The sequence below is a fragment of the Acipenser ruthenus genome, chromosome 23 (genome assembly GCF_902713425.1).
Source record: "Acipenser ruthenus chromosome 23, fAciRut3.2 maternal haplotype, whole genome shotgun sequence".
NCBI classification, from domain to species: Eukaryota; Metazoa; Chordata; class Actinopteri; order Acipenseriformes; family Acipenseridae; genus Acipenser; species Acipenser ruthenus.
Window position 1 is genome coordinate 15,684,926 of NC_081211.1, and position 20,051 is coordinate 15,704,976.

Here is a 20,051-nt window from a genome sequence, read left to right on the forward strand (position 1 = left end):
CCCTGGTTAAGGGCGTCTGCTAAGAAATAAATAATAATAAATAATAATAATAATAATACTCCTCAACACTGAGGAGAGGTAAGATTAGTGTAATTCAGATTTGTTTTCTAAATCCACTTGAAAGCGATCACGTCTGTGTTCCTTCATTCTTATCTATAAAGCAGCTCAATTAATGAAGCAGTGACTCAGTTATGTGGTTTTGATTCTCTGCTTGATTACATTAGGAGGTACTGTATGTTCATATCTTTAATAAATACCGATAATAAGATAAAGAAACAGGTTGAACAACTGCAGTTTGTTCCTTTGAGTGGATAATGCAGGCTTGTGTATTATGCAGTCTGTCTCAATGCGTGGCTTTCATTTGTGCTTTACCAGAACTAGATATTGTGTGGGTGTTAATGCACACAGAGAGAGTGACCGTTTGATCACTATAAGAGGTTTTAGTTGATTCAGTAAAGCAGCGGATGTATTTACCGTAGTTGGCTGGGTCTAGCTGAGTCATTATCACACAAGAGCAGGAACAATGCATTCGAAATGGAATGACTCAGGACTATTCCAACCAAGTTTAATTTATTAACGAGGTGCTAACGTCAGACTGAAAAGACTTTGTGTGGCATAAGTGTGTAAGAATGTATTATTGTAACTGTAGGATTTCTGAATCACAATTTCTGAACTTTAAAGCTTAGAACTCTCGAATCAGCCTCTCTTATTATTCCCTGCAAGTGAAGAAATCTGCACCGCCAGGGCCATGTACTCTTACGCATGTGTGCTACACTTTCTTCAGCTGGTATTAAGAGTACAAGACTTATGGGAGTGTCTGTATATTTGTCCATTTGTATGTCAGACTTATAACTGGAAAGCTTGTGATGAAACGTCCGCCTGTATTTCACAGATAAATTACTGTAATTTCAGGACACAGGAAATGATTCCACGTACTTTACAGTCATTTTACTTTACCATGACATCTTGTTTGCTTACCTAATGACATGTAGCCCTTAAATACCAATTATCCAATTTTGATGAAACTATTAATGTGCATACCTTACATTATTCTGTACATACCGTTGTTCTATATCGGGGTCATTCACTTTTTCTTCATGTTGAATATGCAGCCGTGGCAGGGAGGGGGGATGTTACTGACGTACTTGTTAGCACTAGCAACATCACCACTGCTGCTCTTTTCTTGTGCACAAGATGATTTTGTTATTATCTGCACCGATAGTGCAGGCTAAGGACAATCTTCAGCACTTATTGTTACTATTGTTAGAATATGAGGCAGGCACACTTGTTTGCTAGTTAGTTATATTAACACATGTACAGCCTTGGTTTAAGGCCACCTCACAATTACAGGGCCACCCTGTATGTAGTAGTAAGGCCATCATCATCAGTCTCAAATGTGTCTGATTTCCTCTGTAAGACCGACACAGCGAAGGACCTCTCCCTTTTGGTGCTGGCCGCTCTCTGAGGGCAGGTTTTGGTTGATGACCCACTTTTAACTGCTGATGCATTACTCAGCACCACTAACCTGTCATGAATTGCTGAAACACTCCCAACAGCATTGGGACATAATAAACACAGAATGACTGATGATCTTCAAATACATGCACAGGATTTAAAAGGCATACTCATTCTAAACAGAGCAGAGCCTCACACTTATTCTAAACAGCGCAGAGCCTCACACTCACTCTAAACAGAGCAGAGCCTCACACTCACTCTAAACAGAGCAGAGCCTCACACTCATTCTAAACAGAGCAGAGCCTCACACTCATTCTAAACAGAGCAGAGCCTCACACTCACTCTAAACAGAGCAGAGCCTCACACTCACTCTAAACAGAGCAGAGCCTCACACTCATTCTAAACAGAGCAGAGCCTCACACTCATTCTAAACAGAGCAGAGCCTCACAGAGCCTGACTTGGCAGAGAGCACTGTAACACTGGGATGGGTTTACAAGAGCTGCTTATGTCCTCCGCAGTCTCTGGGGCACTGGAATACATGTTGAGATTATAAGGCTTTCTGATTGTAGGGTTTAATTACCTTTTTAAGGCTAATGTAGCTTCAGATGCCATTCATTACAATTAAACACTAAATAGTGCTGCAAATCAAATACAGTAAAATAAACTACAATTCATGATAAACGTTTCTTCCAAGACATTGAAAAAGACTTCTAGTTGAAACGCCTGTCATTGAATTTATTTTTCTTTTTTTATTCAAATGTCATTTTAATAAATGTTGCACATTTTGCTTATTGTATGCGTTTTGCAATCATTCTGAGTGGGTCTGGGTTCTGTTTCTCAGATATTGAGTTCATATTGTTCTGCCTTAAATCTGTCTTTACCTGACTTTGAGCTTGCCTGGAGAAGTGCCAGGACTGAACACCCCTCCTAATTTCATTCCAAAATGTAGTCACATGAGTGGTAAAACAAACCACATGAAGTCATTGCAGAGGAAAGCAAATCTGTAGAATCCAGTTTCTGCTGCTGTAATAGTTGCTGTGAATTTTATTTGTTTACATTTTTTTATTATTATTTTGTGAATTTCACTATTTGAGTTCCAATTCTGAATATGTTGAACTCACTGGGTATTCCTGTCCACAAGAAGCTGTCATATACCATATTTGACCTTTCAAAGCATCTGCTTCCAACAAGGCATTCTCTGCAACAGATCCACTCTGAAGCAAAGTGTTTCAGGTCATTTGAGGTTCTGTGGCACATGCACTAGTAACAGAGCCCTTAGCAACAGGTTGCTAAGGGGCCACAGCTTTTACACTACTGACAGCCTGGGGCCTGGTTTGTTTGTGACCAGTTATCTTATAGCGCACCTAAACTTGCATTGTGTTTCTCTGTTTTTCTGTACGGGTGGAGTGCTGTGTGTTGGGTGTCCCTTATCCTATAAAAGATGTCTCCCCCATGCAGTTCTGAGGACTGCGAGTGAAGCTGAAAGATGTCTTTTATATTAGGAGACACCCTATGCATGATCTATTGACTGCTTATTAATCACACAGATTGTAAAAAAAAAAAAAGTTGCTGTTTTTTACAACAAAGGCCTATGAGTCTTACACCTTACTGGATTGATTTGAAATATTGTGCACCATTATGGCGGGGGAAAGAAACACAAAGCACAACTGCAGATTGTAAGAACAAAGCACTCCACCTAGACACACACCTACCCTATAGATCCAATCTAGCTGCTTGTGATTCGATACAGTACATTAAAGAATACAGATGTAGCATTTATCTTCTATTGCACAACATCTGCATTTCCATTCATTATACTCAATCACTCAGTCCTAAATTCTGAGGTAAATATATAAGGTTTTGGAATTAATCAGCTGTATCACTGGTTCTGTGGAGATGTTGGGACACATTAGTAAGGCATTTGCCCCATTCTTCTGAGAATTCAACTTTTTTTCCCCAGTTCTAAAGTATTTCAACTAATCACTAGTCATTCAAAAACTAACCCAACATTGCAATGTGAATACAAAGTAACTCAGTCCTGCTAAAGAAACAGACCAGAAAACAACTCAATTTCACAACCAAGCAAGCTGTCAGAACAAGCAGAGAGGAAGAAAAGCTAATATAGAAGCAAGGATGGAACGAGAGACGGCTTCTGAGGCTTTTAAGCAGCAGCAGTAGTTTGAGGGAAGTGAACCTGCACTTTGGGGAGAGTGGTTGGACGACCCACTCACCCTACAGAGCTAAGTACCTCTTGCTACATTGTAATTGTAGTGTTGTGCACGTTGACTATACTGGCTGCGGGTGACTGCTTGTGGTGTTTATAGCAGGAACCAGTTCCACTATTTATTACTTCCCTTCGTTTTAAGCTCCTATGCTGCTTTAGTTTCACTTTTTGTTTTTAGCGGTTTTAATTAGTTTTTAAGTAGCATTACACTCTGCCCCACATTTTATAATCTTTACCCTGTCCTTAGCAATATTGCACTCTGCCCCACCTTCAGTATTTTATAGTATTTTTACCTGTTTTTTTAGTCCCCACTTTATAATTAAACTGCTTTAGTAGCCTTGGATTTTACAGTGTCGCTCTTGCCTACAGAGTCAAGCTCTCTCTCTCTCTCTCTCTCTCTCTCTCTCTCTCTCTCTCTCTCTCTCTCTCTCTCTCTCTCTCTCTCTCTCTCTCTCTCAAAAAATCGTGACCTTTCATTGTTGTGCTGTCTCTTCCTGGTTGTGTGGGTGGTGCATGAGTGTTGGCTCCCCTGTAAGAACCCTATATCTGGACTCGCATGGTAATAGTTATCGAACAAATTGATAGCTCGCTGCGGGTGTCCCACAACACAATTGCTGCTCGTGCTGGCTTTACACCAGCACGATACTTGTGTTAATTATTGCCTGTTTTATAATGGCCAGCGTGCCTTTTTGTTTATGAAAAGTGTTTTGTTTAAATGTTTTATTTAATAAATACTTACGAGTGCATTAGCGACTCACCCACGCAGTCCTTGTGTGTGCCTGTATTTCCTGGTCAGAATGAGCCTTGGCAGTATTGGGAGTGTTTGTGAGAATGAGCCTGGGCAGTATTGGGAGTGTTTGTGAGAATGAGCCTGGGCAGTATTGGGAGTGTTTGTGAGAATGAGCCTGGGCAGTATTGGGAGTGTTTGTGAGAATGAGCCTGGGCAGTATACCCAGGCCAGTCTAATTGACCTCTGCTAGGATTTAGGGTTTTCGCTAATGAAAGAATCCCATAAATCATACCTGTTGTGCACTTCTATGTAGGGCTCACATGCACACTTTGAAGCAGCATGAATTTTCATTTTACATGGTATCTGCTACTGTACTCTGTTAAAGCTCTGTGAACATGCTTTGCTATCACGTAGTCTTGTACTTCATAGGTCAATTTACCCAGAGAGTGAAATTGTTCCCACCCTCTTCTCCCTGTCATTAACCAACCAACTAGACTAATGACAGTTCCAGGTGTTTACCTGGATGAGGTGAAACGACCTAAGAAGGGGAACAGACTGCCACTATTTCAACTGCTAACATCTCAACTGTTAAAATGGCTGCCGTATTGTGGTCATGTGACTTTTTTGGTATGATACTCGGTACATAACTGTATTTTATGATTACCTTGATCAAGTTTGATCAGGGATATTGTATAAGGAAATGTAGAGAAAATCTGAGGCCATGGCTTCAGTTAAGTGCCATTACCAGTGATTTTAACCATTTAATTGCCATAACAACGGCACAGATCTCTCAAACCAACTTTACCTTATGTTTACTATTTACTATCCCAGTGGAGAAGACATCCCCCGACATTCAAAACAAACAAAACATGTCTAGGTATTTAAAATGAAATAGATGTTTGTTATAGCGTGTTCTTCTTTCCAAAATACACATATAAGATACCTAGCAAGTGGAAGTGCACGACAGGTACAGGTCTGGGTAGTACTTGAGTGAGGATGGATGAATAACTGACAAGCTCACAAAGGGTTCTGAAACATGAAAGCATACGATAGGGTTGGGATGTCAGTGCTATCAAACACCATGTGGAAAACACAAACAAGTCGGACGCTTGAGATCCAACAGCCAAGGCTGTCGCTTGGGCACACTATTGTATATTCTGGCATTTCAAAAACAAACACAGTTTATAATATGTTTGAAATTCTGATAAGATGTACACCTGCTTGCATCACAATATTATCCAAATGTAGATAATAGCCTTGATACAATATAAGGAAATACAAATCTAGACTTTGACCCTTTATGGGGTATGTTTAGTCCATAATCTATCAGGCAGTACCTGGCAGGGATGTCCCTGTTCCATTGTAAAGGATTTGTGCTTGTAGAGGACTGACATACTGTGTGTGCAATATCCCTTTTAAAGAGACATGTAATAGTGTGTTACATTTCCCTAAATCTATTCTAAATCTGCCTTTGCCTGGCTCAGAGCTTCACTGGAGATCTGAAGTGCCTTCTCAATCCATCCATGTCATGTCATGACCTGTCAACTCTGCCATCACACGACTCTAAATGTATATAAAGTATATCAAAAAATTAAATTGAGGCTGTACTATATAAAACCTGCATCTCCCTGTTGCTGTCAGTTTCAGGAGGTTCATGTGATGTATCCATCCAAAAAAAATGTAGCAGTCCAAATTGTCCCTACTCTATTTGACAGAGGGTGGTATGGTAGTGTTTTAATTTTTGTATATATTTTTTTCTTTTTAAATAATCAGGTACCATCTTACTGTAACATCCCTTCTATCTGTACATTACAGGTGGCTGCATCAAATCAATATTAGGGTGTACTATATATTCTATATTCATAAACGACATAACAACATTTGTATAATTTAAACATATAGCTACATATATTATTGTCCATGAATGTTTGCAAATTGCATACAGTCAGTTTCCATTCTGAATCCCAAATACTTCCAAAGATGTATGCTGTAATAATACAAGAATGAAGCAATGACTATGCGGGGTAGAAAGCAGCCTGCAACTATCTCAAATGTAGGATTCCCCGTGTCCACTTAGTGCGGAGGGTATCAGGTGACCTGAATCACAAGTTCCATTGGAAAAGCACACCACTGTGATGACGTCACTGCTCTACCCCGGCGAGAAGGACGCTGGAGTCGTGCTCAGTGCAGGAGGAGAGAGTCACGGAGAGTACTGCAGAGCGGAGTTCAAACAACAGAGTCCAACTAAAGGTACGACATTTTCTGTGACCCTGTTTTAATAGCGAACCAAAAAAAGCACCTGCTTTCAACAAAAACATGTATGTGGTGTTTAAGTCTTTGCTCTGTAACACTGCCTAAAATTAAATCCTAGTCTTTCTAAGGCAGTCGGTATATTTGCTCGTCCAGAGCACTGGACGCTTGTCTAGTACTGTATGTACACTTGTGTGCGCTCGGAATGGGATCGAGCAGTGCAGAAAAGCAAACTGATGTCAGGTGCATTGTTATATTTTTTTCTTTTTCTTACAAATTAAGCTTCGGTTTGGTGCAAGCTTTACACGTGATACGATGCTGCGTGTATACACCGAGCTTCACAACGCATCGATATAGGCTATACTGAATAATTCGCTCGGGAGATTCTGGCACATCCTATCAAAGTTAATTGCCGGTAGTTACTCATTAATAATGGAAAATATGATAATAAGATACGGTAATAAATGTTAACGTTATAATATTTATATTTTAAAAACGTTCGTGGCTGTTGCAGGTTTATAATTTATAATGGTGTACCGTTTTATTTATTTATTTATGTATTTATTTATTTATTTATTGCAGGGGTGTTTTTGTTCTCAATTGTACCGGAACACTAGGGAGTTGTGTACTACAAGTTCGATTTTAATTTCGCATATAAATATTACAATATTGCGATTCACTTTTCAGGCTACAAGTTATGCGTCGAGGTGAAGTGGCCTCATTTCAGTTAAGTTGCGGTACTGCCGCACTATATATCGTATACACCGTAGTTTGATTGCCTAGCTGAATATACTGTGTGGAGTCTGCGACCAATGGGCCGTTGCCACGCCTGTCCTTCATCAGTTTTAGTGTGTAGCAACTTTTTGTGGCGAATAGGATTTATTTATTTATTTATTTATTTATTTATTTATTTACCAATGTGTGCTTTTCACAGGCACTTTAGTAAGTTGAAAATGGGGCTTTATTTTAAGCTGTCCAAGTTTGTGTCAGACAATATAAAAAATAAATTGCATTTAGTAAAGAGCAACTATGAAACGAGTGCAGTTAAGCAAAGTGCGATACTGTTACATCATTATTTGACCTTGATAAAGCCATACCTTATCATTACAGCTCAGTGGAAAGTAAATGTTCTAGTTTCCAGCTGCATTCTTCTGTCGGTTTCGCGATTGTGTTTTATTTGTTTTAGGGTTAGTGAATTCAGTGCTCATGAAAGGTAATGCTGTGTCCAGTCAGGCCTGGTGCAGCAGCTGTTACAGTAAGAGACAAGGAGACAGAGAGAGACTCAATCCTGTCTCAGCGTGTGGCACAGTGAGTGGTACTGGGGTTTGCTTCACTAGCAAACCTGTTTGCCCTGTGACCAAGCTGTACCTTGGCCTCTGATTGTGAAACGTATGAGTAGCTAGGGGGTTATCTAGCAGTCAGCATGGCCCTAGGAAGCAGGCTTGTGTTGCTTACATTCCTCAAAGATAATTTTAGATGTGGGCACACAAGGCCCCCCCCTCACGCACACTTTTAAAATCTGCTCACCATATTGTCACCCTGTGAGACAAATGGGCACCACACTCATGCTACTGCTGTCAGCAGCTAAGGTTTAAAATGCTGTCTTCACTGCAACTCACAAAGTTGTCAAATGAGAGGGTTTTTTTTTTTTCCAGCGAGGATTTTTAATGTAATTGCTTTCAGAAAAAGTATCAAAGATGTGGGGAGCAGAGACTTGTACAATTAGCATCAGCTTTACTATCACCCTGCACGGCGATGCTGATGGATGTGTTATCACCCTGTACGGTGATGCTGATGAATGTGTTATCGCCCTGTATGGTGATGCTGATGGCTGTGTTATCACCCTGTACGGTGATGCTGATGAATGTGTATCACCCTGTACGGCGATGCTGATGGCTGTGTTATCATCCTGTATGGTGATGCTGATGAATGTGTTATCATCCTGTACGGCGGTGCTGATGGCTGTGTTATCATCCTGTACGGCGATGCTGATGGCTGTGTTATCATCCTGTACGGCGATGCTGGTGGCTGTGTTATCACCCTGTACAGCGATGCTGATGGCTGTGTTATCATCCTGTACGGCGATGCTGATGGCTGTGTTATCACCCTGTACGGCGATGCTGATGGCTGTGTTATCACCCTGTACGGCGATGCTGATGGCTGTGTTATCACCCTGTACGGCGATGCTGGTGGCTGTGTTATCACCCTGTACGGCGATGCTGGTGGCTGTGTTATCACTCTGTTTGGCGATGCTGATGGCTGTGTTATCACTCTGTTTGGCGATGCTGATGGCTGTGTTATCACCCTGTACGGCGATGCTGGTGGCTGTGTTATCACTCTGTTTGGCGATGCTGATGGCTGTGTTATCACTCTGTTTGGCGATGCTGGTGGCTGTGTTATCACTCTGTTTGGCGATGCTGGTGGCTGTGTTATCACCCTGCACGGCGATGCTGATGAATGTGTTATCATCCTGTATGGCGATGCTGATGAATGTGTTATCATCCTGTATGGTGATGCTGATGAATGTGTTATCATCCTGTATGGTGATGCTGATGGATGTGTTATCACCCTGTACGGCGATGCTGATGGCTGTGTTATCACTCTGTTTGGTGATGCTGATGGCTGTGTTATCACCCTGTACGGCGATGCTGAGGGCTGTGTTATCACCCTGTACGGCGATGCTGATGGCTGTGTTATCATCCTGTATGGTGATGCTGATGGCTGTGTTATCACTCTGTTTGGCGATGCTGGTGGCTGTGTTATCACCCTGTACGGCGATGCTGATGGCTGTGTTATCGCCCTGCACGGCGATGCTGGTGGCTGTGTTATCACTCTGTACGGGTGCTGATTAAACATGCTTTTGTTTGGCATCCTATTGGAATATGGAATATTCCACTTTTGGTTTGTTTATTGCTTGGAGGACTATTCAAAGAAACATTGCTTGAAGTTAGTATCAACAGTCAGAAATCATTGTTTCCAGTAGGGGCGTTAGTTTCCTTAACGTTTAAACATGTTTACAATGTACAACTTACTGGGAATGTTTGTTACCAATCAGAAAAGCAATCCTAAGAATTAAGAATGTGTGTCGACTGCATTTATTGTATATGGAAAAGACTGAAGAAATACAGAATATGGACACCACAATGTAAGGATTTGACCGGCATATTATTCACCAGCGGTTAAATGTTTAGGTAAAATTAGTTTAAAAGCCGTGGGTTTTAGTTCTTGTCAGCTCAGCTAAAGAAGGTACATAGTTTCAGCTAATTTTAATGTAAGACGAATATCTAAATGTTGAATATTCAAAATAGTTGTGAAGCTAACAAAATAATTGGCCTACATAAATTGTCTGCATCATGTGCATCCATTTACTATAGGTCATTAGGTCTCCAATGTTTTCATTTTAAAACATTATATGTGGTACAAAACATGTTAGACATCTGTTTGCAGGCCTGCTTTGTGGGATAGTTGCAAGTGTAACGGCCATGTAGCAGGGCGGCTGTGTGGAGACGTCCCCAGACCAGGAAGTTGACTGTCACAGGACTGCTAGTTGAAACGCTGGTGCACGTTTTTATTTTAAATGAAAGGTTTGAACAAAAACAGTCACGCACCACGAATAATCAAGAGAAAATCCCTCCCCAAGTCTTGCACTAGCACGGTGAGATTTTAAATCTAAACAGAGGAGCGTTTCAAGGGTAGGAATTAACCCCATCCCTGCCAACCACCACCACCACCAACATACAAACAGCATTTACAAGCAGGGCTCTCTGCTGGCACGTTTGAGACCTCCTGTATATAGGGAGTGGAAGTGCCCGACAGGTAAGATTCATGGAAGTATTTTGTTTGCTACAGTCACTGTGAACACACGTCCAGGCTGCACTGTCTGATGGAATGCCTGGCACTGGCTGAAACCCTGAGGCAGTCCCTGATCCATCACCACTCGCTGTCTGACACTGAAGCAGACAATGCTGGAACAGCTGGGTACAGGTCATGGTGTCTCCTCTAGCTCTGTAGTTCAGCTGGGTACAGGTCAGCGTGTCTCCTCTAGCTCTGTAGTTCATCTGGGTACAGGTCAGCGTGTCTCCTCCAGCTCTGTAGTTCCGCTGGGTACAGGTCAGCGTGTCTCCTCCAGCTCTGTAGTTCAGCTGGGTACAGGTCAGCGTGTCTCCTCTAGCTCTGTAGCCCTACTGTTTTGAAGGTTAATCTTGTAGCCAGAGATATTACCACACCTAGTCAGAGTATCCATAATTAAAAGTAGAGAGGTACTGGGCTCAGAAATAATAAAGTAAAAGATCGTCTGCATATAGAGACACTCTGTGTTCCAACCCCCCACATGTCACGCCCCGAATAGCCTGATTACAACAGAGGGAGATAGAGGGTGGTTCAATGGCATGGGAAGTATAGATAATGTTAAACAGTGTGGTTAGAAAAAGAATGCCTGCCTTTAATAAAACCTGTCTGATCGGATGAAATTATTGTAGGGAGGATTGATTCTAGATGATGTGCCAGAGCTTTTGCCGAAATCTTAATATCTGGATTCAAAAGCCAAATAGGGCGCTATGAACCACAATTAAGAGGGTCTATAAAAGTAGGTGGGAGAGAGCCATGTGAGAGAGTCTCTGCAAAAACTGAACACAGTAGTGGAGATATCTGAGTGGAAAACTTCTTATAAAGTTTGACTGGGAAACCATCAGGACCTGGAGATTTACCACTCTGCATTGCCTTGATGGCCTGTGTAACCTCACAAGATGACAGTGGTGCTTCCAAGTCTGCTCTAGATTGAGGGTAACTGAAGGCACATCAAGACCCTCAACATAGGAGTGAAGCAGAGAAGGGTTCGAAGGAGTTTCAGAGGAGTAAAGAGTAGAATAATAGCTTTTAAATTCGTTATTAAAGTGATCCACAGTAGTTGAACCAGATTGTGTATTTATTTCAGTGATCAAGTGTGAAGCAGCAGACTGGCGGAACTGAAGAGCTAGCAGTTTACTGGCTTTGTTGCCATATTCGTAGGGATGGTATGGCGTGATTTAAGCAAAAGCTGTTCAGCATGGTTGGTAGAAAGAAGGTTAAATTCAGTTTGCGAAGCAAACATAACAAATTCTGTGCCAGACAGTAGGAGAGAATTAAAGAGCCACGTACAGCGAGATGGGTATTGAGCAGCAAATGCAAGTTCCATGACTACAGGGGCATGGTCACAGATTACAATACTGTGATATTTACAGGAAGCCAAAGAAGGAAGTCTATTATCCAATAGAACATAATCAATTTGTGAGGGAGTGATGGACTGCAGAAAAAAAGAATTCTCTTGCAGAAGGAAATAAAAAAAAAAAAAAAAAATGGGTCAATAATAGAATGAATAATAGTAGCAGATTTAGAGTGAGAAGTTGATTTTGTAGTGGAGCGGTCCAGACAAGTCTAAAACACATAGTCTCCTGCCATGATCGGTTGGTGAGTGTGAAGTTCAGGAAGGGAAGACAGAAGATTAGTAAAAAAGGGGGTCGCATCCCAGTTGGGTGCATAAATCACTGTCCAAGATCACTGGTAAATCCAATAGCTTGCCCTTCACTATAACCTAGCGCCCATTAGAATCGGAGATGGGAAGCAGTAAAGGGCACGTTTCTGTGCACAAGAATTGCTGCGCCTCTAACCTTAGTATGAAAAGTTGAATGAAATAACTGCTCCACCCATCCCTTTCGAATACGGAAATGGTCAGAAGTACGCAGGTGGGTCTCCTGTAGGTACACAATTCTGGCATTAAGCTTTTGTAGATGGGTTAAAACCTTATTTCCCTTAACAGGATGGTTCAACCCCTTCACATTCCAGCTAACAAAATTTCAATGAATCTACCAGTATTTAGTCCAGTAGTAGGTGCCATGAATTAGAAAAAAACTTTAATATTCTTAAACTGTAGTAGGGCACCCAAACTGTCACTGAAAATCAGCAGTCCCTCGTCTCCTAGCAAAAAAGTACTATGAGAGATCAGAGAAGATAGACATAGAACAGAGCCCCAACCCCCCCACCTGCCCTCCCCCTAGACCAACCTGTCCCCAAACCTGAGTCTGCTAGCTGCTAACTCTGTGCTGTAAAACTTAACTACCATAGCTAGCACCAGTAGGAACAGCAAATACCACTGTCCCCCGCAGACAGCAAAAATAAATACAATTACATTTAAATAGTAAACCGAGCAGTGCAGTAACAAAGCAACAACATCCCGTGCATTGCACAGTAAATGAGAAGTTGTTACGGGTTATAAAGTACAGAGACAGTCCTATGTGTTCATCTCCTTCTCCTTTGAAAACAGCACCGCACACACAGGTGTATGAGAAAATAATACAGTGATAATAATAATTATATAATGAAAGTCAATGCATGGACATACTGATGAAGCTCAGTTAAAAGGAAAATAGTTTCCCTTTTTTCACTTTTTCCCTTTCCCCCTCGTAGTGCCTGTATACAATTAGAGAAAGAAAAAAAAGTACACGTCAAAGGCAGTCATTAAAATAAAATAAGACGCAGCAGTCAGATGCACAACAGGTCACAGCCCACACAACAGAACCATTATAAATTATATATACAGTACTGTGCAAAAGTTTTAGGCAGGTGTGAAAAAATGCTGTAAAGTAAGAATGCTTTCAAAACTAGACATGTTAATAGTTTATATTTATCAATTAACAAAATGCAAAGTGAGTGAACAGAAGAAAAATCTACATCAAATCAATATTTGGTGTGACCACCCTTTGCCTTCAAAACAGCATCAATTCTTCTAGGTACACTTGCACACAGTTTTTGAAGGAACTCGGCAGGTAGGTTGGCCCAAACATCTTGGAGAACTAATCACAGTTCTTCTGTGGATTTAGGCAGCCTCAGTTGCTTTTCTCTCTTCATGTAATCACAGACAGACTCGATGATGTTGAGATTAGGGGCCATACCATCACTTCCAGGACTCCTTGTTCTTCACGCTGAAGATAGTTCTTAATGACTTTCGCTGTATGTTTGGGGTCGTTGTCATGCTGCAGAATAAATTTGGGGCCAATCAGATGCCTCCCTGATGGTATTGCATGATGGATAAGTATCTGCCTGTACTTCTCAGCATTGAGGAGACCATTAATTCTGACCAAATCCCCAACTCCATTTGCAGAAATGCAGCCCCAAACTTGCAAGGCACCTCCACCATGCTTCACTGTTGCCTGCAGACACTCATTCGTGTACCGCTCTCCAGCCCTTCGGTGAACAAACTGCCTTCTGCTACAGCCAAATATTTCAAATTTTGACTCATCAGTCCAGAGCACCTGCTGCCATTTTTCTGCACCCCAGTTCCTGTGTTTTCGTGCATTGTTGAGTCGCTTGGCCTAGTTTCCACGTCGGAGGTATGGCTTTTTGGCCGCAAGTCTTCCATGAAGACCACTTCTGACCAGACTTCTCCGGACAGTAGATGGGTGTACCAGGGTCCCACTGTTTTCTGCCAATTCTGAGCTGATGGCACTGCTGGACATCTTCCGATTGTGAAGGGAAGTAAGCATGATGTGTCTTTCATCTGCTGCAGTAAGTTTCCTTGGCCGACCACTGCGTCTACGGTCCTCAACGTTGCCCGTTTCTTTGTGCTTCTTCAAAAGAGCTTGGACAGCACATCTGGAAACCCCTGTCTGCCTTGAAATTTCTGCCTGGGAGAGACCTTGCTGATGCAGTATAACTACCTTGTGTCTTGTTGCTGTGCTCAGTCTTGCCATGGTGTATGACTTTTGACAGTAAACTGTCTTCAGCAACCTCACCTTGTTAGCTGAGTTTGGCTGTTCCTCACCCAGTTTTATTCCTCCTACACAGCTGTTTCTGTTTCAGTTAATGATTGTGTTCCAAACTACATATTGAATTGATGATCATTAGCACCTGTTTGGTATAATTGTTTAATCATACACCTGATTATATGCCTACAAAATCCCTGACTTTGTGCAAGTGTACCTAGAAGAATTGATGCTGTTTTGAAGGCAAAGGGTGGTCACACCAAATATGGATTTGATTTAGATTTTTCTTCTGTTCACTCACTTTGCATTTAGTTAATTGATAAATAGAATCTATTAACATGTCTATTTTTGAAAGCATTCTTACTTTACAGCATTTTTTCACACCTGCCTAAAACTTTTGCACAGTACTGTATATATATATAATATACTTACATTTCTTAAAAAAAAAAAAGAAAAGGTGTTATGATACTATTGTAAGTTTTCAATTTCTCCACACAACAGCAAAAAAAAATAAGTAAGTCTATGGAAAGCCTCAGCATTGAAAATAAGGCAAATGACATGTGGAATCACACATGGGTTTGGCCATTTATATCAGAAACATGTCCACTATATTGTAAAAGTGGATTTTTTGGAAATAAAATAAGTGCACCACTGCATTGTGCAGCTATGTTTTTTTGTTCTCTATTATTGAAAAAATGTTTCAATAAAGTGAATATACATTCACTTAATGCATACGGAGTACAGCACTGTTATTGTGTGATAGGGGGATCGCCGTGCGGCGAGGGGGGGGTTGGGGGGGCGGGTTGCAGAGCTTTGCATCTCCACTTAGTGAAAAATTCTGAGATTTGCATCACAACTGAAAAAGTAAGCCACAGATGCTTAAATGCAGTGGTAGTCCTGGCAGTAAAATACTTTACTGTAATGCCATTTTAATTGAAAGGCCATTAAATGTAACACCGCACGGCTAGTTAAACTAGGCACCCTCACGAAATGATCGCTTCTCAAGTATACTGTAGTAAAATAGGATTCTGCACTCAGCCTTGAGTAAACATAATAGTGATCATATAACAAGTTGCTTACCCACAAGGATTTGTTTTGATGTATTGAGCACCATTGACATGTGTATACTATATTTAAACTGCGCTGAGGCACTTTTGCTAATTGTAATGTGACAGAGTGGCCGAGCGCAGTCTAAATGATCAGGCTGGAGTCTTGATTTACAGTTTAAAACCGGTGTTGGTTTTATTTTTCTTAGTCCGGTGGGGAAACAAACGCTAATAAAACAAACAAAATAAAGCTCGCTCTCAGGTGGAGCACTAACTAAACAATACTTTGTGTGGTCCCTGTCTGAAGTCAGGACGGATAAGCGGTTTACCCAACTATAAACAAATACAAATCAAAACAGTTCATACATTCCCCTCTGGAACTACACATACAGTGCCTTGCGAAAGTATTCGGCCCCCTTGAACTTTGCGACCTTTTGCCACATTTCAGGCTTCAAACATAAAGATATGAAACTTTCACAAAAAATGACGAATCAACAACAAGTGGGACACAATCATGAAGTGGAACGAAATTTATTGGATATTTCAAACTTTTTTAACAAATAAAAAACTGAAAAATTGGGCGTGCAAAATTATTCAGCCCCTTTACTTTCAGTGCAGCAAACTCTCTCCAGAAGTTCAGTGAGGATCTCTGAATGATCCAATGTTGACCTAAATGACTAATGATGATAAATAGAATCCACCTGTGTGTAATCAAGTCTCCGTATAAATGCACCTGCACTGTGATAGTCTCAGAGGTCCGTTTAAAGCGCAGAGAGCATCATGAAGAACAAGGAACACACCAGGCAGGTCCGAGATACTGTTGTGGAGAAGTTTAAAGCCGGATTTGGATACAAAAAGATTTCCCAAGCTTTAAACATCCCAAGGAGCACTGTGCAAGCGATAATATTGAAATGGAAGGAGTATCAGACCACTGCAAATCTACCAAGACCTGGCCGTCCCTCTAAACTTTCAGCTCATACAAGGAGAAGACTGATCAGAGATGCAGCCAAGAGGCCCATGATCACTCTGGATGAACTGCAGAGATCTACAGCTGAGGTGGGAGACTCTGTCCATAGGACAACAATCAGTCGTATACTGCACAAATCTGGCCTTTATGGAAGAGTGGCAAGAAGAAAGCCATTTCTTAAAGATATCCATAAAAAGTGTCGTTTACAGTTTGCCACAAGCCACCTGGGAGACGCACCAAACATGTGGAAGAAGGTGCTCTGGTCAGATGAAACCAAAATCGAACTTTTTGGCAACAATGCAAAACGTTATGTTTGGCGTAAAAGCAACACAGCTCATCACCCTGAACACACCATCCCCACTGTCAAACATGGTGGTGGCAGCATCATGGTTTGGGCCTGCTTTTCTTCAGCAGGGACAGGGAAGATGGTTAAAATTGATGGGAAGATGGATGGAGCCAAATACAGGACCATTCTGGAAGAAAACCTGATGGAGTCTGCAAAAGACCTGAGACTGGGACGGAGATTTGTCTTCCAACAAGACAATGATCCAAAACATAAAGCAAAATCTACAATGGAATGGTTCACAAATAAACATATCCAGGTGTTAGAATGGCCAAGTCAAAGTCCAGACCTGAATCCAATCGAGAATCTGTGGAAAGAACTGAAAACTGCTGTTCACAAATGCTCTCCATCCAACCTCACTGAGCTCGAGCTGTTTTGCAAGGAGGAATGGGCAAAAATTTCAGTCTCTCGATGTGCAAAACTGATAGAGACATACCCCAAGCGACTTACAGCTGTAATCGCAGCAAAAGGTGGCGCTACAAAGTATTAACTTAAGGGGGCTGAATAATTTTGCACGCCCAATTTTTCAGTTTTTTATTTGTTAAAGTTTGAAATATCCAATAAATTTCGTTCCACTTCATGATTGTGTCCCACTTGTTGTTGATTCTTCACAAAAAATTACAGTTTCATATCTTTATGTTTGAAGCCTGAAATGTGGCAAAAGGTCGCAAAGTTCAAGGGGGCCGAATACTTTCGCAAGGCACTGTATACTGTGACTACTTTTACTTATCTGCACAGTATAGAACTGGAACAAACAGATCTCTATCTGTACAGTATAGAACTGGAACAAACAGATCTCTATCTGTACAGTATAGAACTGGAACAAACAGCTCTTTCAGAACTGGAACAAACAGATCTCTATCTGCACAGTATGGAACTGGAACAAACAGATCTCTATCTGCACAGTATAGAACTGGAACAAACAGATCTCTATCTGCACAGTATGGAACTGGAACAAACAGATCTCTATCTGCACAGTATAGAACTGGAACAAACAGATCTCTGTCTGCACAGTATGGAACTGGAACAAACAGATCTATCTGCACAGTATAGAACTGGAACAAACAGATCTCTATCTGCACAGTATGGAACTGGAACAAACAGATCTCTATCTGCACAGTATGGAACTGGAACAAACAGATCTCTATCTGCACAGTATAGAACTGGAACAAACAGATCTCTGTCTGCACAGTATGGAACTGGAACAAACAGATCTATCTGCACAGTATAGAACTGGAACAAACAGATCTCTATCTGCACAGTATGGAACTGGAACAAACAGATCTCTATCTGTACAGTATAGAACTGGAACAAACAGATCTTTCAGAACTGGAACAAACAGATCTCTATCTGCACAGTATAGAACTGGAACAAACAGATCTTTCAGAACTGGAACAAACAGATCTCTATCTGCACAGTATAGAACTGGAACAAACAGATCTCTTACTCGTTCTTTGGTTTTGGTTTTTGTTTCTTTCTCTTACTTTAGCTTCAGCAAGGCACGCACGCTTCCACTTCCTTACTCCTCTATACCCCCATCACAAAGCTATCGGCTAAGCCAGGGCTCTACACTAACTTTTTTTGGCAGGAACACGGGTGTTCCTAAATTTAAAGTTAGGAACACACTGAAAAAATTTAGGAGCACGCACACAGACTGTATTTGTATATTTATGTATATTGATATACACAATTAACATTTTTTTTCAAGATGTGCTTAAACAGGGAACAGTTATATAGAGTATATTTCATATACATAAAATAATGAATAACTAAATCAAAACATTGGACAAGTATTCTCTTTTTGCTTTGTAAAAAAAAAAAAAAAAAAGTAGGCTAAATATATTAAAGTAAATAGTGAATCAAATAAAATGAATACAGACAAATTCTCCACACTTAACACTCTTAAAAGCATTGAGACCACTTATTCCTCTTTTTTCCTCCCTAATCTCCTTTTTCTGCCTTTAATTCACCCCTTTTTCCTTCTCTCCCTTCCCCACACAATGTCTCACACACTCTCCTCTCTCTCTCTCTCTCTCGCTCTCCACACCCTTCTCTAAGCTCATCAACAGCAATGAAGATGGCTGCTGTGATGTGGGTTTTCAGTGTGTGATGACTCGGGTCATCTGGGTTCAAACCAGAGACGTCTCCTCTCAGTGGTACTCCCTGGAAATCGAACACACTTGGAAATATGTAGCCATAAACATTTGGATTTTTCCACTGTCAAGACCTCAGACAATGGGTCAGTAGTTGAAATAAAAGGTTGAATGATGCTTATGCCCTTATCTACAGACTTTTTAAATGGATAACGATAACATAGCTTAAATTGCACTATTGAAACAGTGCAAAAATCCCCTTAAACATTGTGCTGCAATTTTTTTAGTCCGATTTACTATCATAACTTGCATGAAACTGGAGTGTAATAATCCAGCACCTCTGCACTTCAGCATTTGTATGTCAGCTGACATCCCATCAGGCCTTTCTTCTTAAAGGCGTACAGCCTCTATATATGAACCCTCAATATCTCTCACAAGCACCTGGGTACATATTTTTACGATATCACAACAAAAGGAATACGCTTTTTGGTGCATGCTAGTTCTATTATGTACTATATATCGCCTTACAGAACAATAATATGACAAAAAATGGACTGAACGATAATACCGCAATATAATCTTAATATTTTTAATAAAGTAGCCGGCGCAAATATAGTATTAGGCAGTGGATTGTGCCGATCGCCGGTTTATTTTGATTTTCTCATTATTATTATTATTATTATTATTATTATTATTATTATTACTACAGTAGTCTGTCATGTATCTGACTGCAGTGGGACCAGAGTAAGGGCGCATATGTAAAAAGACAGATACATGAATTCTATTTTAAATACCATTCTACACAGCTGTAATGATTACTATATTCACACAATTATTGTTTTGAGATTCAGCTTTTATTAGGGAGCTCCCCTAAATCCCTTGTTTAGAAAGATACAGGGTATTAATGCTTGTGACAGAGTAGCCGTCTGCGGTGTGAGTGCGTGCATTCGCTGCTGAGTGACAAGCAAGAGATCGAGATGGAGGTTGAAGCTGATACGCCCCGCAGGCGAACAGGATTTATTTACATATGAACACACTAAACACCTCACGTGACACTGCCAGCAATGGTAGCACACGGAGTGCATACAACACAGTGTCCAAAAACTTTGGAGAGATCTGCAATCTCTGAACTAATCTTCTGTGTTCAATAATAAATAAACTCTGGATACTCGCCCAGCTAGTGGCGGTTTCGACTTGCTTAGTCACT

General features: G+C 40.9%; 1 protein-coding gene across 1 annotated transcript in view; it reads left to right on the plus strand.

Moving 5' to 3' along the window:
• Positions 1–6,495: 6,495 nt before the first annotated feature.
• LOC117413131 (cysteine-rich and transmembrane domain-containing protein 1-like) overlaps positions 6,496–20,051 on the plus strand; it is a 44,593-nt gene continuing 31,037 nt past the window's right edge. Inside the window, exon 1 of the mRNA XM_034021887.3 lies at positions 6,496–6,659. The gene's annotated coding sequence lies outside the window, so the exon portion shown is untranslated. The remainder of the gene's footprint in view (positions 6,660–20,051) is intronic.